This window comes from Pleurodeles waltl, chromosome 1_2 (assembly GCF_031143425.1).
Source record: "Pleurodeles waltl isolate 20211129_DDA chromosome 1_2, aPleWal1.hap1.20221129, whole genome shotgun sequence".
Taxonomy (NCBI): Eukaryota; Metazoa; Chordata; class Amphibia; order Caudata; family Salamandridae; genus Pleurodeles; species Pleurodeles waltl.
In genome coordinates, this window is record NC_090437.1 from 530040676 (window position 1) to 530067897 (window position 27222).

Sequence of the window (27222 nt, forward strand, 5' to 3'; positions counted from 1 at the left end):
AAGTGACGGTAAAGTGACGGATATACCACCAGCAGTATTACGAGTCCATTATATCCTATGGAACTCGTAATACGGCTGGTGGTATATCCGTCACTTTTGGGACGGATTAACACCTCCTCCACAGTTGTAATAACCCCCATAGTAATTTGTGTTTACATTTATCAGTCCTTTGCACACATTTCACTTTGTGTCATGTTCTGTACATGTCAACCCTCAACTGTAGACATCATCACGTTAGGCCTGTTCTTAGAATACAACATGTTTTTTTATATAAACAACGTATAGACCTAAGGAGAATAGAAGGCATTCCAGCAATGACAGTTTGACGGTGTACACCATTTTGTTGACAGCTTTGCTGATGCTGAACTTCTCTTTCCGGCCAACTGAGAGGATTACCAGCAGACAACCGGCAGACCCTTGCCCGTCTCTTCAGGTATGGGCTCAGGGCTCTTCTCATACACTGGGAGAGGCAGAAGGGCTAACACCACAGTGGTCTCAGGCTTAGATATTAGGGTGTAGGTAGGAATCACAAGATCTTATGATTAGATGAGGATGGTGAGACTGTCAATATTTTGTACTCTAATCGTCACTGTCATCACTATATTCATCTGCCTAATAATCACAGCTCATGCTTTTTATCATCAGATGCTATTTCTTTAATAAATATTGAAACTTTCTCTACATCTTAGTGTCTGCCTTAGCATGTGTAAGACTTTGTGTGACTGAGAGAAAGGTGTATGATCTGTTCACAACAATATCTCTGAGGAGCCAGAGTGTAACGTTTCTAGGCTGCCACAAATCACCTTTACTTTCTAGGTTTGGGTGAGGTGCTGCTAGCTAGCCGATGAAGTCAGGCATACAGCTTCCAGTCAGCGTCAGACTGACTCAGTCACCCACACTCGGTGGTTCTGCCGTCCTAACACTGCACAAGTAAGAGTCCTACTAAAAGATGTCAGCCTATATAAATTCTAGGAAGGTACATGAACGTAAATGCTTTCTGATTGTGACTTTTAAAATGAATAGCCCTATCTCTCTCTGTTAATGAATTGGTGATTTGAGACTGAAGTACTTTAATTTTGTGCGTGAGCCCCTTTTTCTTACAATATCACTGCTGGGTGATGTGTTGAATTTCACTGGTTTGAGAGTTAAGGTGCCACTCAAATATTTTTAAATTTATAACCCCATATTTACCCATATGTTCTTACGCTGCATAAGCAAGCTTCGGTTATTGGGGAGCAGTGTTTGTACTCTTCTAATTTCTAAGTTGTGTTTTTCTCTTAGAGTGATTAGACTCATTATTAAGGACCTGAAGAATGCCTTCCACCTCCTAGTAGGATTAATAGGAATGGCATCTTATCACTATTAGGGTGAAGTCGTATCCCCATATCTCTATCTCTGTTTTTAATGTGCACCTCAAGGACATTCATTAAAGTTATTTTTTTGTTTCTCCGGAGGCATTTTTAATCACTTTTCGTCCTATTTATTTATTACACTTCACCTTCACCCACACCAATACAGCTCTCATTGGGATATCCCATGAGTGTTTTTGACATAAAGCAATCTATCATTTGCTCTTGCTTTCGCCTCCTTTTCTTTGCATTTGGTTTTGAGGCAAAGTTTGATCATGACATTTTACTAAATCTAAGTTTGCACTAAAACCTAAGGTTTTTGCACTGCCTGTGTTGGACTTGGTCTTGTCTGTAGGGTCATCTCCAAACTTTTTGCCTTTACTCTCCTGTATTCTGGCCTGCATTTGTTGAATTTTAGGACTCTACACACTTTACCACTGCTAATCAGTACTAAAGTACGTGTGGTCTCCCTTTTAAACATGGTAGAATATCTTACACCCCATTTACATATTTAATTCACTTGTAAGTGCCTAGTAAAGTAGGCCTACATGTACCCAGGGCCTGTAAAGATATGCTACTATGAGCCTTCAGGACTGATTGTGCCATCGACTTAAGTAGCCCTTTTCAAAAAGGATCAGACTTCCCATTGCAGCCAGAGTGTGCAGTTTTAAATGTCCATGTTGATCTGGCAAAATAATTTTATTTCCATGCCCAAACCTTTCTTTTTAAAATGTGTGAATGACAGCCCTAGGCCAGGTTCCACACTGCCAGGAGGGCAGGATGGAGTGCCTTTAATAAGTGGGACATGTACCTGTAAGGTTTACATGGCCTTGTAGCGAGAAACTCATAAACCCATTTTCTTCCTACTGCAAGGCCTACCTCTCCCAGAGGATATCATTAGATTTGCATTATAGTATTTAATAAGCTGCAACTTCCAACTGAAAATAGGTAGACAGGTCAAGTTTGGTGGCTAAAGAATTGTAATTAAAACCCTCTTTATTGGTAAAGTGAGAGCTTTAATCACAATTCTAAAAATGTCAATTTTACAAAGTTGACATTGCCTTGTTCTACCAATTTTGGTGTCCGAGGCCTGTTTCTGAGTCACAAGACTAAGGGGGTTATTACAACTTTGGAGGAGGTGTTAATCCGTCCCAAAAGTGACGGTAAAGTGACGGATATACCACCAGCCATATTACGAGTCCATTATATCTTATGGAACTCGTAATATGGCTGGTGGTATATCCGTCACTTTACCGTCACTTTTGGGATGGATTAACACCTCCTCCAAAGTTGTAATAACCCCCTATATGTAGCTGGTAGTTAGAGTTTGTGTATTGCCCACAGACAGTGACACAAAGAGAAAATAGGGGTTGGAATAATGGGCTAATCTGAATTACCGAGGGAGAGAAGCTGTCATCTACCTCACATGTACATCACAAAGGCTCTGAATGAGCTTTCTCACAAATGGTTTGTCACTATTCTTTTGTGACCCTAGACAAGCTGGGTCAGGGCATGGAGGAAGGGAATGTCTGATACCTCAGGGGATAGAAGCCTTTGGAAGCTTCCATCACTTCAAAGTTGGCACCAGGTATAAATGGAGGACCTCAGATCCCAACTCTTCAGTACACTTCAGAGCCTGCACACAATGCCAGGAATAAGAGCAGCTGTGCTGCCACTCTGCTGGACTGCTGCACTGAAGAACTACTGATCTGTTGTGTTGTCCTACTACTCTGCTGTTCTCCTGCCTGGATGAGAACTGTCTGGACCTGTATCTCTACATCCATGACCTCAGAGTGACTCTAATGGTTAGTTGTCTGGCATCCTACTAAAATTGCTCAAGGGCTCATTAGGCTTCCAACAAGCTGGAACCCAGCCCCTGGTCTTTTCCATCTATTCATCCTACCCTGCCAAGTGGTGCAACCCCAGTCCTGGATCCTTGGAAGTGGGCCTGAAGCTGCTCTACCAGCACATCTGTAGACCAGCAGAACCAATGCACCTTCTCTTCTGGATAGCGCAACCCTACTTTCTCAGCAGGAGGACTTTGCAGCTCCACCATCTTCATTGCTATGTGATGTATCCTGAATGCAGGCCCTGGAATCACATGCCTTTCGTCAATGGCAGACTGGGCAGCTTCTTAGGTCCCAGTTGGTGCATGTAGGAGGCTGGCCTGGTTTGTAGTGGGTGCCTAATGTACTTACACCTTATAGCAGGTCCAGTTATCCCTTATTAGTGAAATGTAGGCAGTGTTCTAGCAGCTTAGGCTGTCTATGGGTTGCTGTAGCAGAGCAGCCAAGGCTGAACTAGGAGATATGCAAAGCTCCTGCAATACCACTATAGTCACACAGTACTTATACAATCAAAAACATTACTCAGTGTTACCAAAAATAAAGGTACTTTATTTTAGTGACACATGGCCAAACATATCTTAGAGGCAATACTCCTTCTGGAGATAAGTATTATACACAATATATACACTTGTAACCCAAATCAGGTAAGTAAACAGTCATAGATTAGTGCAAACAGTAGAAAATACAATAGATTGCAATGGGCCTAGGGGCAGCACAAACCATATGCTAAAAGAGTGGCATGTGAATGTCAAATTCCCCCCTAGGGAAGTGTTGTGTGTAGAGGGCTACTGGGAGTGTAAGAAACCACCAAAGGTAAGTAAAATACCCCACCCCAGAGCCCAGGAAAGCAGGATTAAAGTACAACAAGTTTCCTCAGGACACACTACAAGTTGTGATGAAGAATTATGCAAGAACCAAGCAAGACTGCAAGCAACAAATGATGGATTCCTGGACCTGAAGACCTGTGAAGAAAGGAGACCAAGTCCAGAAGTCGAAGAAGAGTCCAGGAAGAACACAAGCCCCTGCCGACCTGGAAGAATGTGCAAACGTGGATTCTCCAGTTAGATGAAATGTACAGAAAAACACCAAAGAAGATAGCTGCGGGTTCCTGCTTGATGAAAGGGATGTCCCACATCAAGTAGTTGGATGCAGGCTGTTTGCGTCACTGTATTTTGCCAACTAGCCTTGGTTTAAGCAAATGAGCACTTTGCGTCAAAGAGGAGCTTCCTGAACCCAGGAGGGAACTGGGGGTCTCAACTCAGACTGAAGAGACAGAGGGGGCTCTCAGCACTTCAGAAAGCCCTCAGAAGACCAGGCAAAACCCACGAGGGTCCCAGAACATGGGGACAAAGAAGATTAAAAGTGCGGTCATCGCAGCACTACACTGGAGGGTCCCACGCTGCCGGAGAGCAACTCAGAGAGCTATGCATCACAAGATCGAGTGCTGGACACCTGGGCTACACTGTGCAACAATAACTTTTGGAAGAAGTGCACAGAAGCCCAAGGAGCTGCAGAATACGTGGTGCACAGGGGTACTGTTGCATCACAGGGAGGCAAGCTCTTACCTCCACCAAATTTAGACAGCTGGACCTTTGGACACTCTGGCCCTCATTCTAACCCTGGCGGTGTAACACCGCCAGGGCAGAGGAAGCACCGCCAACAGGCTGGCGGTGCTTCCTGGGCCATTCTGACCGCGGCGGTAACGCCGCGGTCAGAAAAGGGGAACCAGCGGTTTCCCGCCGGTTTTCCCCTGGCCCAGGGAATCCTCCATGGCGGCGTTGATGGGGATTCCGACCCCCTTACCGCCAGCCTGTTCCTGGCGGTTTTCACCGCCAGGAATAGGCTGGCGGTAACGGGTGTCGTGGGGCCCCTGGGGGCCCCTGCACTGCCCATGCCACAGGCATGGGCAGTGCAGGGGCCCCCTAATGGGGCCCCACCATGATTTTCACTGTCTGCTGAGCAGACAGTGAAAATCGCGACGGGTGCCACTGCACCCGTCGCACCCCTGCAACTCCGCCGGCTCCATTCGGAGCCGGCATCCTTGTTGCAGGGGCATTTCCGCTGGGCCGGCGGGCGCTCTTTTGGAGAGCGCCCGCCGGCCCAGCGGAAATGTGAGAATGGCCGCCGCGGTCTTTTGACCGCGGTGCGGTCATTTGTCGGCGGGACTTTGGCGGGCGGCCTCGGCCGCCCGCCAAAGTCTGAATTAGGCCCTCTCTGTCACTTTGGTCTACCACCTGTGCTCCAGGGAGCAAGCTCACCATCAGGAGAGGAGTCCCAGAGTACCGGTTGTCGTCACAGAAGGGCGCCTGCTGACGCAGGAAAATAACTCTGTCACTCCAAAGGAGATTTTTTTGGTTCTTCTGGTGCAGGTAGAAGACAGGCAGTCCTCAGACCATGCAAACATTGGAATCTGTTGCAAATGCTGGCTGGAGCTGAAGTTGTAGGTCACAGGAGTCATCCTGGATACTTTGTTGCAGATACAGCGGTTCCTAGAGCAGACTGCGGTGGATCCAATGGTCAGAAGCTGAAGCAGAGGATGCAGAGGAGTCCTGGAGGAATCTTGCAAAACAAATCTGAGGAAACACCCATTGGAGAGACTCTAAATAGCCCTGAGAGGGGGATTGGCTACCTACCCAGGTATGCACCTGTCAGGAGGGATCTCTGATGTCACCTGCTGGCCACTCAGAGATCTCCAGAGGGTCCCCACACCTTGGAATCCAAGATGGCTAACACCAGGGACACACTGGAGGAGCTCTGGGCATCACCCCTGGTGTGGTGATGGACAGGTGGGTGGTCACTCCCCTTTCCTTTGTCCAGTTTCATGACAGAGCAGTGACTGGGGTCCCTGAACCGGTGTAGACTGGATTATGCAAGGAGGGCACCATTTGTGCCCTTCAAAATATTTCCAGAGGATCTGGGAGGATACCCCTCCCATGCCTGTAACACCTACTTCCAATGGGAGAGGGTGTAACACCCCTCTCCTAAAGGAAGTGCATTGTTCTGCCTTCCATGGATTGAGCTGCTCAATCCCCAGAAGGCAGAAACCTGTCTGTGAGGTGGCAGCAGCTGGGGCTGCAGTGGAAACCTCAGAGAGATGATTTGGCAGTACTGGGGTCCATGGTGTAGCCCCAAGGGTGCATGGGATTGGCCCCCCAATACCAGATCTGGATTGGGGGTTTAATTCCTAGATCTTAGACACCTCACATGGCCATATTCGGAGTGACCATGTTGAAGCTACATATGTATTGAGTTATATGTAGTGCACACTTTTAATGGTGTCCCTGCACTCACAAAGTCGGGGGATTTGGCCCTGGACAATGTGTGGGCACCTTTGCTAGTGCAATGGTGCCCTCACACCCATTAACTTTACACCTAGCCTACAATAAATGAACGTTAGAAATATAGGTGACTTATAAGCTACTTAGTACAGTGAAAAATGGCTGTGAAACTTGTGTGCACTATTTCACTCAGGCTGCAGTGTCAGTCCTGAAGAGAGGTTTGTATGAGCTCCTTATGGGTGGCAAGAGAAATGCTGCAGCTAATAAGGATCTCCTGGAACCTCAATGCCCTGGGTACTTAGGTACCATATACTAGGGACTTATAAGGGGGGTCCAGTGTGCCAATCAGAATTGAAATATGGAGTCACTAAACTGTAGTGATAAATTTGGTAAGTAGAGAGAGCATAAGCACTGGACTTCTGGTTAGCAGAACTTCAGTGACACAGTCAAGCATAATGACAACACACATAGGCCACAAACTATGAGCGGTGGGGTCCTGGCTAGCAGGATCCCAGTGAGAAAGGCAAAACACACTGACAAATAGGGTTTTAAACTATGAGCACTGGGTCCCGGCTAGCAGGATCCCAGTGAGACAGTAAAAACACACAACAAACACTCAAAAACAGGCCAAAAATGGGGGTAACCATGCTAGAAAGAGACTACTTTCTCACATAACCCCCCCAAGCAAAGGACAATAAGGCTACCCTAGGCCAGCTGAGACTTTATTGTCTAAGCAGTGACAAGTGGAGAGTAGATCTGCAATAGAGTGGTTACTCCCTTTATCATCCACTGTATGGTTACTTCCTTGTGGGGATGTAAATCACCCTGTTTGGAGTTTTTTTACCTGGAAAACAGTGCAAGTGTATATTCTCAGAATCTTTATTTGTAAGTTTTAGAGTTGGGCAGTGGGATTGTTCCACTGAGCCTATGTCAGGACAGGGTTGCTGTCCTAAGGAAGAGAATGCCAGACAGGGATACTGTCTCAGTAAGGCCATAGCTGGGCGAAAAGTTTGTCCATATGGCTGAAAGCGAGAACAGGGTTGCTGTTTCTCTTTGGTTCGAGCAGGGAAGAGCTGCTATTCTATAGGCTCCACATTATGACAGGGCTGCTGTCCTAAGTGTTCGGAGGTAGTGCAGGGCTGCTGCACTAAAGTTCATCTGGGAGGGCTGGAGGGTTGCTCCAAATTTACTAAAACAATGCAATTTTGCACATCTGGTTTAGGGGTTCCACAGAGAGGTACCTTTACCTCTGGGAGCTCAGCTGTGGTAGTTGTGGGCTCACTTGGTACAGATTCCATACCAGGAGTAGTTTTTCCCTCCACAGGAATGGTATCCTTAGTGGTAGGGTGGGCAAGGGATACTTTGATACCCTTTTTACCTGTTGGTTGAGAGGGATCATGAGATTTCAGGCCTTTTTCTCTCTTTTGCTTTTTCATTTCACCTGCAATTAAAGGAAGCAATTCCTCAGGTATACCAAGCATGGATGCATGGATCCTACACTCTACCTCAGCCCAACCTGAGGCCTCTAGGTCATTACCCAAGAGACAGTCTACACGTAAGCTAGGTGACACCACCACCTGCTTTGGGCCAGTAACTCCACCCCAACTAAGTTGCACTACAGCTAAGGGGAGAGACTGAGTGGAGTTGTTGACATCAGTAACCTGGTACATCTGTCCAAGGAGGTATTGTGCAGGTGACACCATGTTTTCATTTACCAAAGTGATAATGGCACCTGTGTCCCTGTAGGCCTGGGTCTCAACACCATTTATTAAAATTAGCTGCTTGTACATGTCCACGTTAAGGGGACAAGCAGCCAAGATAGCAAGGCCAATGCCACCAGGAGTGACAGAAACTGTCTTGGGAGTGTCTACCCCAGTTCTATGATGGACTCAAAAGTGAACCCAACTACACCCTTTGTTTGACTATTGCCAGTAGTCCCACCACTATTACCAGTACTGCTAGGGGCACTAGAGCTTGATGATTTAGTGGTGGTAGGCTAAGGGGCTTTACCTGTGAAAGACCTATCCTCTGGCCGATGTCCTTTACCTCTGCACACATATCACCAGGGCTTTTGATTGTGTGCAAAGTAAGAAGAAGAGGAAGATGATTTATTCCCACCCCCAGAGAAGTGTTGTGGACCCGAAGATAGATCTTTGTGCTTACTTTCATCCTCATGCTTATCCTGAGACTTTTCATCATCTTTTTTCTTTTCTTTGTCACTCCCTGTATGAGCTTTTCTTCTTACCCTTGTTCTGACCCATTTGTCTGCTTTATTTCCCAATTCTTGGGGAGAGGGCAGATCTGAGTCCACAAAATACTGGTGTAACAAATCAAACACATAACTATTCAATATATGCTCTCTCAAAATCAGATTATTCAGGCCCTGGTAATCAGACACTTTACTGCCATGTAACCAACCCTCTAAAGCTTTCACAGAACAGTCCACAAAGTCAACCCAATCTTGTGAAGATTCTTTCTTGGTTTCCCTAAACTTGATTCTGTATTGCTCTGTGGTTCGGCCAAAACCATCAATGAGTGCCTTCTTTACAATGTTGTAGTTGTCTGCATCCTCCTCCCTAACAGTGGGGAGTCTCTCCCTCCCTTTAACAGAGAAGGACAACCAAAGTATAGCATCCTACTGCTTTTGAGGGACCCTTTGAACCTTACAGGCCCTCTCAAGTGCATCAAACCACTTTTGAATATCATCCCCCACCTTGTATGGGGGAACAATTTTGTGTAAGTTTCTGGAGCTAATGTTGTCATCCCTGACCTCATGAGTCCTGAGATGTTCAATGCTGCTGCCACCATGGGGAACTAATCCCAACCCCTGACTTTCTCTTTCCACAGCTAAGGCGTGCCTATCTAGGGCCAGCTGTTTCTGTTTCAGCCTCAGTCTAGCCTCCCCCAATCTCAGCTTTCTGAGTTCCCTATCTAGGGATTTATCCTCAGGATTGGATATGTGAGACCCTTCAGAGATTAAGGTGACGTGAAAATGAGCAGAAGTAGATCTCTCCCTAACTGGTGTAACCCTAGTGAGCTTGCCTCTAGGTGTAAAAGGTGCCTGACTTGTGTGAGACCTCTTCATACTACCAGCTAAACTATGTGGTTTGTTAAGGGAAAGATCTGTGGAAGGACCCTCCCCTGGATCTTCAGGACACTCTTCTGAAACTACATGGTCAGAATCCCCCTCTACCTCCTCTTCTGGCTGTTCATGACCCTCAGGATGTTCCTGGTCATTTTGTAAGAGGAGATTCAAGAGGAAATGCTTGTTAGGGTTCTTCCCAATCTCTAGTCTTCTTTCTAAACAGAGACCCCTCAGACGTTTGAAATTAATGTTTTCTTAAGTGGTCTGGACAACCCTTGGGGTAGCCCCTACAGAAGACACAGTGATAGAAAATGTTAGAGAGAAGAGTAAGAATTTAGCAAACTATTTCACCTAACTTTTTAGAGGAAAAGAAAAACCTTACAGAACTTTGTACAACTTTTAGAAAGTTTGAAAGAACTTTTTGAAAGTGAAAAAATGACTGCTAGGTATAATATTGCATAGCTCTAAGTTTTGGAGTACACTTTTCTTGTGAAAAGCTCCAGTGACAAAGCAATTGTAAGAACTTATACCACCACTGCACCACCAATGTAGGAGGCTGACCTGGTTTGCAGTGGGTACCTAAGGTACTTACACCTTATACCAGGTCCAGTCATCCCTTATTAGTGAAATGTAGGCAGTGTTCTAGCAGCTTAGGCCGTCTAGGGAAAGCTGTAGCAGCAGCCAAGGAAGAACCAGGAGACATGCAAAGCTCTTGCAAAACCACTATAGTCACACAGTACTTATACACAATAATATACAATACTCAGTGTTACCAAAAATAAAGGTACTTTATTTTGGTGACACAAGGCCAAAAATATCTTAGAGGCAATACTCCTTCTGGAGGTAAGTATTATACACAATATATACACTAGTAACCAAATCAGGTACGCAAACAGTCATAGAAAAGTGCAACAGTGGAAAATACAATAGATTTCAATGGGTCTTGGGGCAACACAAACCATATACTAAAATAGTAGAATGTGAATGTTGAATTCCCTCTAGGCAAGTGTAGTGTGTAGAGGGGCACTGGGAGTGTAAGAAAACACCAAAGGTAAGTAAAGTACCCCACCCCAGAGCCCAGGAATGCAGGAGAAAAGTACAGCAGGTTTCCTCAGGACACACTACAAGTTGTGATGAAGAATGTTTCAAGAACTAAGCAAGACTGCAAGCAACACATAATGGATTCCTGGACCCGAAGACGTGTGAAGAGAGGAGACCAAGTCCAAAAGTCGAAGAAGAGTCCAGGAAGAAGAGGACCCTCTGCCAACCTGGAAGAAGGTGCAAAAGTGGATTCTCCTGTTAGAAGAAAAGTACAGAAATGCACCAAGGAAGATAGTTGCAGATTCCTGCTTGGTGAGAGAGATGTCCCACGTCGAATTGTTGGATGCAGGCTGCTTGCATCACTGGTTTCTGCCAACAAGCCTTGGGTCAAGCAAATATGCAGTTTGCATCAAAGAAGAGCTGCCTGGACTCAGGGGGGACCTGGGGGTCTCAACACAGGCTGAGGAGACAGAGGGGGCTCTCAGCACTTCAGAGAGCCTTCTGAAGACCGACAACACAGGGACAAAGAAGATGCAAAGTATGGCCATCGCAGCATTACACTGGAGGGTCCCACGCCGCTGGAGAACAACTCAGAGAGCTGTGTGTTGCAGGATGGAGTGCTGGGGAACTGGGCTACACTGTGCATGAAGACCTCTTAGAATAAGTGCACAGAAGCCCAAGTAGCTGCAGAATATGTGGTGCACTGGGGTACTGTCACAGCAGGGAGAGACAAGCTCTTACCTCCACCAGATTTGGACAGCTGGACTTTCGGACAGTCTGGGTCACTTCAGTCAACCACCTGTGTTCCAGGGAGCACGCTCATCATCAGGAGAGGAGTTCCAGAGTACCGGTTGTTGTTGCAGAAGGGTGCTTCCTGAAGCAGGGAATTGACTCTGTCACTCCACTGGAGATTCCTTTGGATCTTCTGGTGCAGGGTGAAAACAGGCAGTCTTCAGACTGTGCACACCTTGGAAACTGTGGCAAATGCTAGCTGGAGCTGAAATTGCAGGTCAGAGGAGTCGTTGTAGATACTTTGTTGCAGTTACAACGGTTCCTGTAGCAGTCTGCGGTTGATCTGATGGTCAGAAGCTGAAGCAGAGGATGCAGAGGAGTCCTGGAAGAATCTTGCAAATTAATCTGAGGAAAGACCAAGAGGAGAGACCCTAAATAGCCCTAAGAGGGGGATTGGCTACCCACCCAGGTATGCACCTATCAGGAGGGTCTTTGACGTCACCTGCTGGCACTGGCCACTCAGAGGTCTCCAGAGGGTCCCCACACCTTGGAATTCAGGATGGCTAACACCACGGACACACTGGAGGAGCTCTGGGCACCACCCCTGGGGTGGTGATGAACAGGGGAGTATTCACTCCCCTTTCCCTTGTCCATTTGTGTGCCAGAGCAAGGACTATGGGTCCCTGAACTGGTATAGACTGGATTATGCAAGAAGGGCACCGTTTGTGCCCTTCAAAGCATTTCCAGAGGTTCTGGGAGGCTACTCCTCCCATGCCTATAACACCTTTTTCCAATGGGAGAGGGAGTAACACCCCTCTCCTAAGGATATGCATTGTTCTGCCTTCCAGGGATTGAGCTGCTCAATCCCCAAGAGGGCAGAAACCTGTCTGTGAGGTGGCAGCAGCTGGGGCTGCGGTGGAAACCTCAGAGAGCTGGTTTGGCAGTACTGGGTGCAGTACAAGGTGCAGCTCCCAGAGTGCATGGGATTGCCCCCCAACACCATATTTGGATTGGGGGGTCGCTTCCATGATCTTAGACACCTCACATAGCCATATTCAGAGTTACCATTGTGAAGCTACATATATATATTGTCATATGTAGTGCATACTTCTAATGGTGTCCCCGCACTCACGAAGTCTGGAGATTAGGCCCAGGACAACGTGGGCGCACCTTTGCTAGTGCAATGGTGCTCTTACACACAGTAACTTTGCACCTAGCCTTCAATAAATGAAGGTTAGACATATAAATGACGTATAAGTTACTTAGTGCAGTGAAAAATGGCTGTGAAATAGTGTGTGCACTGTTTCACTGAGTCTGCAGTGGCAGTCCTGAAGAAAGGTTTGTATGAGCTCCTTTTGGGTGGCAAAAGAAATGTTGCAGCTAATAAGGATCTTCTGGAACCTCAATGCCCTGGGCACCTAGGTACCATATACTAGGGACTTATAAGGGGGGTCCAGTGTGCCAATCATAATTGGAATATAGAGTCACTAAACTGTAGTGCCAAATTTGGTAAGTAGAGAGAGCATAAGCACTGGAGTTATGGTTAGCAGAACTTCAGTGTTACAATCAAGCATGCTGATCACACAAACTATGAGCATTGGGGTCCTGGCTAGCAGGATCCCAGTGAGACAGGCAAAACACACTGACAAATAGGTCTTTAAACTATGAGCACCCGGGTCCAAACTAGCAGGATCCCAATGAGACAGTAAAAACACACTGACAAACACTCATACACAGGTGAAAAATGGGCGTAACCATGCTAAAAAGAGGCTACTTTCTCACAGTGTACAACTCTCCCTGTGCACAGAACTTTTCATTGTAAGCCTCCTCATTGGCAGCATTTTAGACAACAATGCAAGACCTTGCATTGCAGCCTCGTAGCTCCTCCGAACCAACAGAATTATTGCACAATGCATCTCCAACAAGGACCTTGAATTTCCTTGGCTGCATGACACATCCTCAACGCAGGACTCTGCAAGTCTTCACAACCAGGATTGAAGGTTTTTTTTGTTCAGCGGGTCTAACTGGGTTGCTGTTACTTGCCAGCAGTCCATCGTGATCTACCTGAACTTGGGACTTCATTCCAGTGTAGCGCAGACAAGTATCCGCAAATGCCCCTTTGAGCTTTTTGGTGCCATTTACACTTGAATCTTTAAAACTACCTATCTCTGGATCTACTGCATGGATTATTATTGTTTTTGTCTTGATTTATTTATTGTAAATTTAAATGGCTGTTTTTTGTATGGTGTTGTGTTTTTAATTAATTACTGCTTGAAGTGCTGCATAAATACTTTATGCATTGCCTCTAAGTTATTTAGCTTTGCTTCTACCTCACACTGAAAAGGATTTTGGTACCTGCTTCAGTAGGGTTCAACCAGTAGTTCAATTTCTTACAGTCTGCAGTGTGCATCTCTTTATTGCATACATTTACATGGGGATGGGTTTGGGCACAACAACAAAATCAACTTTCAACAGAAAATAGATTGTCTATGTAAAAGTTAATCCGTTGCTCCTGTTTATAGCAGGCTGTTAAGTTTAGCATCATGCAAGTGCTGGTGCAAGCATTTTGTTAATATCGGCCATGGAGTACAAATATGTAGGCATCACAAAATTAGATCTCCCATCAAGGTTTACCTATCTGTTTAATTGCATCATTGTTTCACAGGGTAACTCCCTATATTTGCCATGTAATCTTTGTGTCAGTACTTACTGTAGGAAACATTTAAAAGTAATAACATGAAATGTTTGATTAATACACAAACTGTATTTTTAATTGTTGCATTTCCACCAATGTTTTCAATTTCACACTGCAAATTTTAAAAAAGAGTTGGGGAAGTGTCTGAAATTACACCTACTCCATTCAATGTTCAGACAATTTGCAGGATTGTTTACACTTCCACAGTTACAGACTCAGTTTTGTTTTTGGTGTTGACTGATATCAGAATGAAGTCCCATGCTGTAAGTGTAAAAGCAACGGTCCTTTAGTAAATGTTGACTACTATGATTACATCAACAATTAAATGTTAGTTAGTAACCTCTAGGAGTTCCAATAAAAGGCATGTTGTCAATCTCCAGGTGGACACGTCCGGCACGGTTCCACTCAAGAGTCGCAAAAAAGTCCAGGGGGGCAGGAGACCACTAAACCCCAGATGAAGGTGCAAAATGACTGCCTCCGGTTGGAAGAAGCTGAATATTCGGCAACAACAAAAGGAGGTAGGACGTTCTTCTTCATGCAGAGGATGTCCCACAGTGTGCTGGAGGATGCAGAGTTGTTTCCTTGGCAAAACACTGCAAACAAGCCTTGCTAGCTGCAAGAGTTGCAGTTGGAGAAAAAGAGTGCTGCCCGGTCCCAGAAAGGACCAGGATGTCGCCACTTAGCAGTGGAGACAGAGGGGGCCCTCAGCAAAGTAGAGAGCCCATACACAAGCAGGAAGCACCCGCAGAAGTTATTGAAAATGGGTTAAAGAAGTCTGAACATGGCGGTCATCTCAATACTGCAAAAGGAGGTCCCACAACACCAGAGATCAACTCAGGGAGCTGAACATCACAGAACAGAGTAATGGGGATGTAGGTTTGGCTGTGCATGCAGGATTACTTGGAAAGGTGTACAAATGCCCTTGCAGCTGCATTTCACATGGTGCACAAAATTACTGTCTGGGGAGGGGAGGCAAGGACCTACCTCCTCCAAATTTGGACAGTTGGACCACTGGACAGTCAGGGTCGCTTGGGTCCATCACCTGTGTTCCAGGTGCCACGCTCATCAGGATGAGAGGGAACCCAGAGTACCAGTGAAGCTGATATTTGGTGCCTGCTGAAGCAGGGGGAAGATTCTGTCGACCCACGGGAGATTTCTTCATGGCTTCCAGTGCATGGTGAAGGCAGGCAGCCCCCAGGGCATGCACCACCAGGAAACAGTTGAGAAAGCCAGCAGGATTACGCGCTATAATGTCGCTGGTAGTCTTCTGGTTACTTTGTTGCAGTTTTGCAGGTGTCCTGGAGCAATCAGCGGTCGATCCTTGGCAGAAGTCAAAGAGAGAAGTGCAGAGGAGTCCTGCTGGATTCTTGCAAGTCGTTATCTGAGGAAAAGCCCACAGGAGAGACCCTAAATAGCCCTCAGAGGAGGATTGGTCACCTAGTCAAGTAAGCACCTATCAGGAGGGATCTCTGACATCAACTGCTGGCACTGGCCACTCAGAGGCCTCCAGAGTGCCCTCACACCTCTGGAAACAAGATGGCAGAGGTCTGGGACACACTGGAGGAGCTCTGGGCACCATCCCTGGGGTGGTGATGAACAGGGGAGTGACAACTCCCTTTTCCTTTGTCCAGTTCACGGCAGAGCAGGGACTGGGGGTTCCCAGAACCGGTGTAGACTGGCTTATGCAAGGAGGGCACCATCTGTGCCCTTCAAAGCATTTCCAGAGGCTGGGCGAGGCTACCCCTCCCCAGCCTTTAACACCTATTTCCAGGAGGACAGATCCCTGTCTGTGGGGTAGCAGCAGCGATAGCTGCAGAGAAAGCCCCAGGGAGCTGGTTTGGCAGTACACGGGGTCCATAGTGGAGCCCCTGGGATGCATGGAATTGGCTCCCCAATACCAGATTTGGAATGGGGGGACAATTCCATGATTTTAGACATGTTGCATGGCCATATTCGGAGTTACCATTGTGAAGCTACCTATAGGTATTGAACTATATGTAGTGCACGCGTGTAATGGTGTCACCGTACTCACAAAGTCCAGGGAAATGGCCTTAAACTATGTGGGGGCATCTTTGCTAGTGCAAGGGTGCCCTCAGACTTAGTAACTTTACACCTAACTTTCAGCATGTGAAGGTTAGACATATAGGTGAATTATAAGTTACTTAAGTGCTGTGAAAATGGCTGTGAAATAACGTCTGCGTTATTTTACTCAAGCTGCAGTCCTGTGTAAAGGTTTGTCTGAGCTCCCTATGGGTGGCCAAAGAAATGCTGCAGCCCATAGGGATCTCCTGGAACCCTAATACCCTGGGAACCTAGGTACCATATACTAGGAAATTATAAGGGTGTGCCACTATGCCAATTGAAATTGGTAAAAGTAGTCACCAATATAGTGACAAATTTAAAGGCAGAGAAAGCATAAGCACTGAGGTTCTGATTAGCAGAGCCTCAGTGGCACAGTTAGTCACTACACAGGTATACACATTCAGGCCACAAAGTATGAGCACTGGGGTCCTGGCTAGCAGGATCCCAGTGAGACAGGCAAAAACAAACTGACATACATGTAAAATGGGGGTAACATGCTAGGCAAGATGGTACTTTCCTACAATGTTCATATGGGTTTTATAGACGTAAGTATGTTTAGAGTATGACAACAAAGCAATAGAGCGCTGAACAATAAAGAAGACAGTGTTTAGGTACCAGGCAGGGGTATGAATGTGTAGCAGCTTCCCAAGACCTGGAGCATGCAAATAGATCACGCTTCGCATGGGAGCTGCATTTGAGCATGTCTTTATTCACCAACATCCATTCACACACTGAGCATTAAGTTAGACTTTCAAGAAAGACACACTGTCACCTCCGCTGTGTATCATGTAGCTCCTGTTTATAGTCTACCCAGAACCACAAGGGTCCTAGTGTGTACAGCATCAATATGCTACATTTCCTCCTTTGTTAAATAAAAGGTGGCAGGCATCATTTGAAATCACATGTCCACAATCAGTCTGCGAAGAGCCCATACTTCTCTGCCAGCTTGGGTGATCGGAGGTGATCGAGGTCCACCAGTATCAGGCAATGGAGGCACAGAATCATGCTCAGGAGCGGGACCTGTGGGTGTGGTCGACTCCACAGTAGTTGTAGGAGCTAGCGAGTGCCGAGGTAGGAGTCTAAAGTGTGATGTGTCCCAAGTGATGGACTTACCGGGATAATTTACTGTCACTGTTGCGTAGGCTTAAATTATTCTAATGAGACTACTGGATTTTGAGCGGCAAGATCGTTCACTGTGTGGGGGACTAAGTCTAACCCACGGTGGATGACACTTGTCACTCTAAATCCGGGTTTTGCTCCGGCTAACTAGCAGTGCCTCATCTCTCCCTAATGGCAGCCGAGCGCATGACATCTTAGTACTTCTCAGGGAAGTCGTGGTCACTCAGGTCACAACCGGTTCTCTCATACACAATACGGTCTCATATATAAATGACAAAGGCAGTTTAAGTTTAAAAGATTGGTTTAATAAAACAACTGCATTTTGGATAGCAAAGCGTGAGCTGCAATAACCAGAACTATACAACACAGTAAGACTAAAATAGTGACAATGAGAGTGAAGCACAAGAATAAGGCTATCATAGTGCCGCTAGGTTATGTTCTCTCTAAGTTATATTTCGAGCACAGCATGTTAAGCTCTAAGCCTGCCTTTCAGGTTCCCCCGGGAGGACATCAACCCTCATATTTGAGCAAAGGCCTGTAATCTGCATCTGCAACGGGGCATTCAGCATCTAGTTGTCGGTCCCTGGCTGGAATCTCCCTATTGACGAATACTAGGACTAGGAAATGGTTTTATAACTAACACGCAGATGTTCTAAGAAAATGTCCCTACGTAAGGATGTGTATTTTCCACGAATACTGGAGACTAAACTTCTACCAAGTTTACCGGCAATGTACCAGACTGTAGCCTTGACTGAAGCACAGGGCGATCCAGAATGCATTATTTGAGAACACAGTGCTGAACTAAGCTAAACAGTGTGAGAGAAGAAATTAAAACAAGACTGTAAAATGGTTTTTGTAAAATAACAGTGCGAAGCTGAATAAAATATATCTAGGGCAAAGTGTACAGTGGCCTAGTGTGTTAAACTAACGTGCATGAAGCTATCTTAAAAATGGCTACACTACACACTCCCCTTGTTGGTAGAAAGTGGTTTAAGCCTAAGCTAAAATGCCCTAAAATAAAACATATTTAAAACCCTACTTAATTTTAACAAATCAAGAGGACACACAAGCATACTATTTGGCAATTTTAAAAATGAGCATGCGGCCAAGGCTGAATTCAAAGGAAAATGTCAATTTAGAACAATTCCAAATCAAGCATCAGTCATGGAAAGCAGGAGATTCTCCACCTCGGCAGATGACAAAACCGGTAAATCCACACCAAAAACTACCAAGGAGCAAGTGTGTTCCATAGCCCCAGTGTCAACCAAGGCGGCATCCCGTGCAGTGCCTATGAACGAGTGAATGGTAACTTCCTCCAGAAAGGGTAGCTTGTGAGCAGCTTCTCTGAGCAAATGCAGCCGCAGCGCGCATGTCTGGCAATGAACCCTCAATGAGAACATTAACAGATCAGCATCAATCACTGAGGGGCGTTGCTGTGAGAGACAAACTTCCAGTGCATGTTCAAAAGAGCACCAACGGCACCGAAACACGGGCTGCACACAATCCAAAACCAGTTTGAATGACAGAGACCAGTCACACCCCAAATGTTCCAGGAGTGTTGCTCCAAAGTGCTGCATCATGCATTCACGACACAGCTGCGCTGATGGGAGCGCCTTCATTTGTTCTTCTTGCGGCGGGACAGCCATTGCAGAAAAACGACAACAACATGCCGGCTAATAAAGCCAAAGTTATTGGAAATCCCCCAAAAATGCTTCTGAAAATTGAATCAATAGCTGAAGGTATTAAACCGAATATAGAGGAAAAGGTGTGAACAAAACCAATACCAACAGCTTTGAAAAAATTTGCTAATCCAGCGGTGCTGGATGCATTAAATATACATCCCACAAGTTCACCAAAGTGTCTCGGAAAGTTCGTATTTAACAGGGACTGTATTTCTGCCGATTACCTTGCCACCTGATGTGCGTAAGTGTCGCGTGCAGATGTAAGGGCTACATGCATCTGAAACAAAGCCTTCAGTCTACTTAACTTGTCAAAATTCACCTTGGAAGTAGCAATGTGAGGCCAGATATCTGCCACCTCCCTAAATTTGGTGGGGGGAAACAACACATTCCTGCAGCATGTAACGACCTTTGAGACCAAAACAACGTAAACTATTCCGGCCCATATGCCACAACAGTCTTCACTATTGAGGAGGACGTAGCTGCCGTTTGAAAGCACATGGAACATGCGTTTAATCAAGGGGACTGGAACTCCCTTCAGATAGCAGGCCAAATTCGCAACCGAGGCATTACACGCCCCATGCAAGGACAGCTGCTTACAAATCATCGAATGGCTGACTGAAGTCTTGCATTCACTACCACTAAGAAAGACCTCTTTCATGCCATTGAGGCATTTGTACGAGAAGGGAAGCTCCCACACCTCATGGATGTAACTATCTCCCAACCTTTCATATCTGCCTACTGGAACATGTTTCAAACAAGAAGTGAATTGTAATGTAGAAATAGGCAGGTTAATAACCCCATGTATCAACCACTCTGCTGAAGGAATCTCGGCCACGGTAAAAGGCAATCTTTCTATCTTTTCAATGTTAAGCATGACATAAGTTGCCTCCTTTTTAGCCATTAGTTGTTGTTGTTGCGCCAAATTAAAGGAAAAAAAATATTTCCCTGGCACTGATGTGCTGCCATGGAACGCGACCCGCCTTCAATGTCTGAAGTGTCCAACCCAACTGCATAATGGACCTGGTCTGACTTTGTCCATGATATAAAGAAGACATATCAGATTGTACAATGTCTATAGCAGAAGAAACAATGTTGTTAATTGTATATATCCCGTCGGGCAAGGTGTGAATCCCATTATCCACAACAGCTAATGCCTTTTTCAGATTTTCCTGATCTATCTGCCTTAACCGGGCTGCAGCCTCTTGTTGGGAAAGTTTCCATATTTCATTGTATACCTCATACAAGAAACGCTTCCTACGTGGTATCTTTGGGCCTGACAAAAAATCTTGTAAGTCAGTATTGTTAGACAGGAGACTGAGAAGTGTCTTAACCACTTTAGCCACTGTTGGCACAATTTTCCTACACTATGGCCCTCATTACAACATTGCCGGTAAAAGCTGCTTACCGCCGTGCAGAAGACCGCCAACACACCGCTGCGGCCGCGGAATTCCGCCACAGCTATTATGACCCAAATATCGAAATCCGACAAAACTCCGCCACACCAAAGGTCAGTGATAAACTGGCGAAAACAAAACCTCCACCGTCACGCCAACAGAAATACGCCCACACTATCACGACACACGAATCCACGCGGCGGTCTTTGTACCGCGGTATTCCATTGGTGGTACACACCGCCACGCTCAAAATACGCACACTCTTACAAAACACAGCCACATTGGACAATTCCAAATACACACACCTGATACACATACACACACCACTCCCACACACCCAATACAACATAAAACACACACCCACATCACCCACAAACCCCTACGACCAAAAATCACAGAGAGAAAGCCAGAGAGAAACACCAGCATCCACAAACTACCATCCACAGGCACTCAACACCATCACCCACACAACTTCCACGCACAAAACACCACACACCACTACATATCACCACACTTATCACAACACACACCACCCCACACATCACCTACACCACCCCATGGCACGGCAAAGACACCCCAGGTTCTCGGAGGAGGAGCTCAGGGTCATGGTGGAGGAAATCGTCCGGAAAGAGCCACAGCTATTTGGAGCACAGGTGCAGCACACCTCAATTGCAAGGAAGATGGAGCTATGGAGAAGAATAGTCGACAGGGTCAACGCAGTGGGACAACACCCAAAAAATCGGGACGACATCAGGAAGAGGTGGAACGACCTACGGGGAAGGTGCGTTCCGTGGTCTCCAGACACCACCTGGCAGTACAGCGGACTGTCGGCGGACCACCACCTCCTCCCCCACAACTAACAACATGGGAGGAGCAGGTCTTGGCGATTCTGCATCCTGAGGGCCTCGCAGGAGTCGGTGGAGGAATGGACTCTGGTAAGTCAAACCTTTAACTACCATATCCCCCACCCTACCTGCATGCTATCACAGACCCCCACCCTCACCCCCTTCCCTATCACTCCAACTCCTCACAAATATACTAATATCACAAACCACACATCCCAACACCAAGCCCTGCATGCAACACCAACGCATGGACACCCATCACTAAAGCATGCACACAGCACATACCCATAGACCCCCCTAAACCATTATCACACAAGCCCCCACACAGGAATGCTAGCACTGGAGTACACGGTCACCCACCCATTGCACACCATGACACACACAGATGCAATAATCATGCTTTTACACCCCTGCAGGACCACTACCCAACGTCAACAGACAGGAGGGTCCAGACATCTCCACCCCACCCACAGAAGAGGCCCACAGTGATGACAGCAGCTCTGTCCAACTGGATACAGATGACCAGCCCGGACCATCGTGGGCCTCGGGACAGTCGGTTCCCCTCACACAGGCACAGGCCACCACAGACTTTCCACCCTCTGGTAACACCAGCACAGCACCCACCCAGCGGGCCCATACCTCCGTCCCCAGGACACATCAATCAGCTGTGTGTCCACCACTACAGGGATTCCAGGATAACCCACCACCCCAACAACAACAGGGACCTGGGGGCAGTGGGCACGGTCCAGGGGACGGAGGCACAGGAACACAGGGGAACTGGGAGGGCTGCTGTGCGACAGGGGGCGGACAGGCCAAGGGAACCCACTCTCCATGAGGCCCTCTCCTCTCTGCAGGAGGAACAGTATTTGGGGTTCAGGGAGGAACTCAGAACCATCAGCTCCGCCCTAGGCACCATCGTAGGGGTGCTGAAGGAAATACTTAACACCAGGAGGGACACTGTGCCACTCCAAAGGGCCCCTGACACTAGCATGGATGATTAACTGCCCACCACCTCCGCCGGCGCTAGTGGACAGGAGGCACCGCCACAGGACAACCACACCAGCACCCCACCCCTTGCAGATGGAGAACCACCTCGCAAGCGGTCCCTGAGATCCAGGAACAAGACAGAGCACAATGCCAAGACCCCCGCCAAGAAATGAGACCACCCTGATTGTCAAACCACTGCCCCACTTTGTCACCCTGTCTATATTGGAACTGCCCCAGCTCCACTTCCTATGCCCATATGGGCAATGCACCTGTGAGACCAATAGACTGGACTCTGCCATGGACACCCCTCCGCCATCACCCCTCATCATTTAACTCCCCCCACCAATATTTTGTATGTAAATAAATACACCTAAAGCACCAAAAGATCTGGAGTCTGTCTGTGATTTAGAAATAGTGTATTTGCAATTACAGTGACAAAATTTCCAGGAAATAGTAATGTCAACATACCAATGTCAGACAGCTCTAGTCCATGAGGAATCTAAGCAGATGACACACGTTGGAAACCACACCTGTGAAACCGTAAGGGAAAATGAAAACTCAGTGACCATACACTGGGTGAAATCGACAGACAGGATAGAGGTAGAAGTGTAAAAGTACTTGTAGTAGGCAGGAATGTATTCTCACCTGTGTGTCAATGGAAATATTGCTGGATGACTGAGTCCCTGTTGTCAATGTCTTCTTCCTCTGCTTCCTCCTAATCACTGTCCACAGGCTCCACTGCTGCCACAACACCGCCATCTGGACCATCCTCCTGCAGAAAAGGCACCTGTCCTCGCAAAGCCAAGTTGTGAAGCATACAGCAGGCCACGATGATCTGGCACACCTTCTTTGGTGAGTGGAATAGGGATCCACCTGTCATATGGAGGCACCTGAACCTGGCCTTCAGGAGGCCGAAGTTCCACTCCATCACCCTCCTAGTCCGCCCATGGGCCTCATTGTAGCGTTCCTCTGCCCTGGTCCTGGGATTCCTCACTGGGGTCAGTAGCCATGACAGGTTGGGGTAACCAGAGTCCCCTAATAGCCAAACCCGGTGCCTCTGGAGTTGACCCATCACATAAGGGATGCTGCTATTCCGCAGGATGTAGGCGTCATGCACAGAGCCAGGGAACATAGCATTTACCTGGGAGATGTACTGGTCTGCCAAACATACCATCTGTACATTCATGGAATGATAACTCTTCCGGTTCCTGTACACCTGTTCACTCCTGTGGGGGGGGAACCAAAGCTACACGGGTCCCATCAATGGCACCTATGATGTTGGGGATATGTCCCATGGCATAGAAGTCACCTTTCACTGTAGGCAAGTCCTCCACCTGAGGGAAAACGATGTAGCTCTGCATGTGTTTCAGCAGGGCAGACAACACTCTGGACAACACGTTGGAAAACATAGGCTGGGACATCCCTGATGCTATGGCCACAGTTGTTTGAAAAGACCCACTTGCAAGGAAATGGAGCACTGATAGCACCTACACTTGAGGGGGGATTCCTGTGGGATGGCGGATTGCTGACATCAGGGCAGACTCCAACTGTGTACACAGTTCCTGGATTGTGGCACGGTCAAACCTGTAGGTGATGGTCAAACTTCTTTCCTCCATTGTCGACAGGTCCACCAGCGGTCGGTACACCGGAGGATGCCGCCATCTCCTCACATGTCCCAGCGGACGGTGCCTATGAAGGACAACAACGACCACAGAGTCAAACAACTCAGAGGTATGTACCCACAGTCTACACAGAACACCATTCATACACAAAATGTGGCCTGTATGTGTGTTGTTAGACTAGGCCTAGGTATGTGTGACGCAGTTGGTAATTTGGCCATGTGGGCCCCTGAAATGGCGGCTGCCTGACCTGTAAAGTGGGACAATGGGATGTGAGGTAACTGCGCTGGCGTTGTACACCGTCGCGGTAGGCGGTCGAAGACCGCGGCGCAAAGCTGCATTGGTTAACATTGGACCCTATGGGTCCCAGGAGCCAATGACGATATACGCTGGCGGTGATGGTACGCACCGCCGCGGACGTGACTGCCGTGGACGTGACCGCCATTTTCTAACTGTTGAATCACTCGATACCTGATCTTCGAAAGGAGAGGACCTACACTGCAAGTGCTGCTGTGACCTCAGTCTGGAAGAGACAATGGCTCGTGCATCTGGGGAAAGGGCCCCTGCCTTCACTGCAGAGGAGTTGGAGAAGCTCGTCGACAGGGTCCTAACCCAGTACACGCTACTCTACGGTCCTCCAGACCAACAGGTAAGTACACAGGGAGCATGTTGTATGGGCTATGCCTGTGTGGAGAGGGCTGGTTGTAAGAAGGAAGTGGGCACAGTTCTGCGTGCATGAAAGACTGTGAATGCATGTGCCACATGGCAAGTGTAGGGATGTGGGCCATTCACTTTGACGGTGCAGTTGGTAATGACTTCTCTTCTTCCCCTGTACATTTCATGTAGGTCAGCGCCCACCAGAAGAAGGATATTTGGCGTGCCATCGCCAAGGACGTCCAGACCCTGGGGGTCCACCACAGACAGAGCACCCACTGCCGGAAAAGATGGGAGGACATTCGCCGCTGGAGCAAGAAGACGGCGGACGCTCAGCTGGGGATGGCCTCCCAACGTGGGAGGGGTGCCCATCGAACCATGACCCCCCTGATGTTCCGGATCCTGGCGGTGGCCTACCCGCAGTTGGATGGGCACTTGAGGGCATCACAGCAGACACAAGGGGGTGAGTACACTATCATTCAGCGGACTTTGCGCACAGTGAAGGTGTCTGGGTGGGGGAGGAGGGCTGTGGGTTCCCCTAGGCCAGGGCGAGTTCCGTAGGCTAAGCCCATTCGTAAGGCATGGCCCTGTGGCCCCCCACCCCACCTCTGTAGAGTGCCAAGTACAGCTAGTCATGCCCCTGTGTCATCTATGTGTGCAGATGTCGTCCATAGCCTTGTAGGCCATTTCCCAGGAATTGCACTGTAGAGCCCAACAGTGCGACGTAGTGCAGGGGGCTGCTGTGTCTGTATTGTCCGCCAACGGTAGCGGTAAGCCATGCACTCAACCTGTCTTTCTTCTGTCGTCCCCCCCCCTTTTTGTGGTCTCCCTGTTCTTATGTGCATTATCAGCATCAGGCGGAGGTACAGTGGCACCGGAGCAGGAGGGAGCTGCATCCCACATGGGCATGGAGGCCCACACTACGGACTCAGAATACACCAGTGGGATGGAGGGCAAGGGGAGCACCACGGCGGTCACAGGATCTGCAACCAGCGACACGGACTCATCCTCCGATGGGAGCTCCCTTGTGGTGGCAGCAACATCTGTGCCCCCCACTTCTACGGGTACAGCCGCCACCCCCCCTACCAGCACCGCTCTCCCAGCAGCACCTCTGCCTTCGCCCCATGCCCGCTCACCCAGGAGGGTGGGCATCACCTTGGCACCAGGCACCTCAGCCCCTGCCCCTGTCACCTCTGCTGCCCTCAGTGAGGAGGCCATTGACCTCCTCAGGTCCCTCACTGTTGGGCAGTCTACCATTTTGAAGGCCATCCAGGGTGTAGAAAGGGAGTTGCAACACACAAATGCATTCCTGGAGGGCATTCATTCTGGTCAGGCTGCCCTTCATCGAACCATTCAGACTCTGGCCTCAGCACTGATGGCAGCCATTGTCCCTGTGTCTAGCCTCCCCCTCCAACTTCCTCCACCCAGACCCAATCCCCTGTACCTCTGCCTATCCCAAGCACACCATCAGACCAGCCTGCACACACCTCACCACACAAGGGAAACTCAGGCAAACATAAGCACCACACATCCCACAGGCACTCACGCAAGCATCACACACATACAGACACACCAACATCCACTGCCTCCACTGTGTCCCCCTCCTCCTCGTCTCCCTCCTCCCTCCCAGTCTCATCTACACTCACACCTGCATGCACTACCACTACAGCACACCCACCACCACACCCCGCTCACGTGCACTCACCACCCCACTACCATTTATACGTCACCTGTGTCCTCTCCCAGTGTGTCTGTGATGCCCCCTCCGAAGATACACAAACGCAGGCACACACCCACCCAACAGCCATCCACCTCACGACAGCCTCCAGCCCATGCACCTGCACCCAAATCCACAAAAGTTACACCTCCTACAACCACCACCTCTTCTTCCACTCCCAAACCCCCTCCAGCTACCCGTCCCAGTGTGTCCAAACAAGTTTTCCTGTCCCCCCTTAACCTATTTCCCCTCCCCCGTCCAACTCATAGATCCCGTACTAGCACCTCAGCCAAAAAATCTCCGGGACCAGTGGTGCCTGTTGTTACAGGTATGTAGAGTGCACCGGCCACCAGGGCAGCCAGTGTGGCACGGAGCCACAGCACAGCCAGTCCCCCCCCTGTGAAGCACCAGAAATTGGACAGTGCCCGGCGGGAGAGGGGGAAGACTCCAGCCAGCCAAGCCGCTCACAGGGGTCCCGGGGTGAGTGTGGACTCAGCTGTGACTCCTCCCAAGGTGGGGAAGGGGCAGAAGAAATCTCCAAAGTCTGGGAGGAGCAGCACAGCGGAGAAGACCGCCATCATCCCCGCTGCCCAGGAGGCCACCGCCAGCCCCATCGTCACTGCCCAGGAGGCCACCGCCAGCCCCATCGTCACTGCCCAGGAGGCCATCACCAGCCCCATCGTCACTGCCCAGGAGGCCACCTCCAGCCCCATCGTCACTGCCCAGGAGGGCCCCGCAAGCCACAGCCCAGCTGGCCAGGAGGGCCCCGCAAGCCATAGCCCAGCTGACCCATGAAGGACCGCCAGCCACAGCCCAGCTGGTCAATCACGGACCGCCATGGCAAGGACCGCTGAACAGGTCAGAAACTGGCAACTCAAGCACCGCTGAACAGGCCAAGGACCGCTGAACAGGGCAAAGACCGCCATGGCAAGGACCGCTGAACAGGTCAGACACTGGCAACTCAAGCACCGCTGAACAGGCCAAGGACCGCTGAACAGGTCAGACACTGGCAACTCAAGCACTGCTGAACAGGACAAGGACCGCTGAACAGGGCAAAGACCGCCATGGCAAGGACCGCTGAACAGGGCAAAGACCG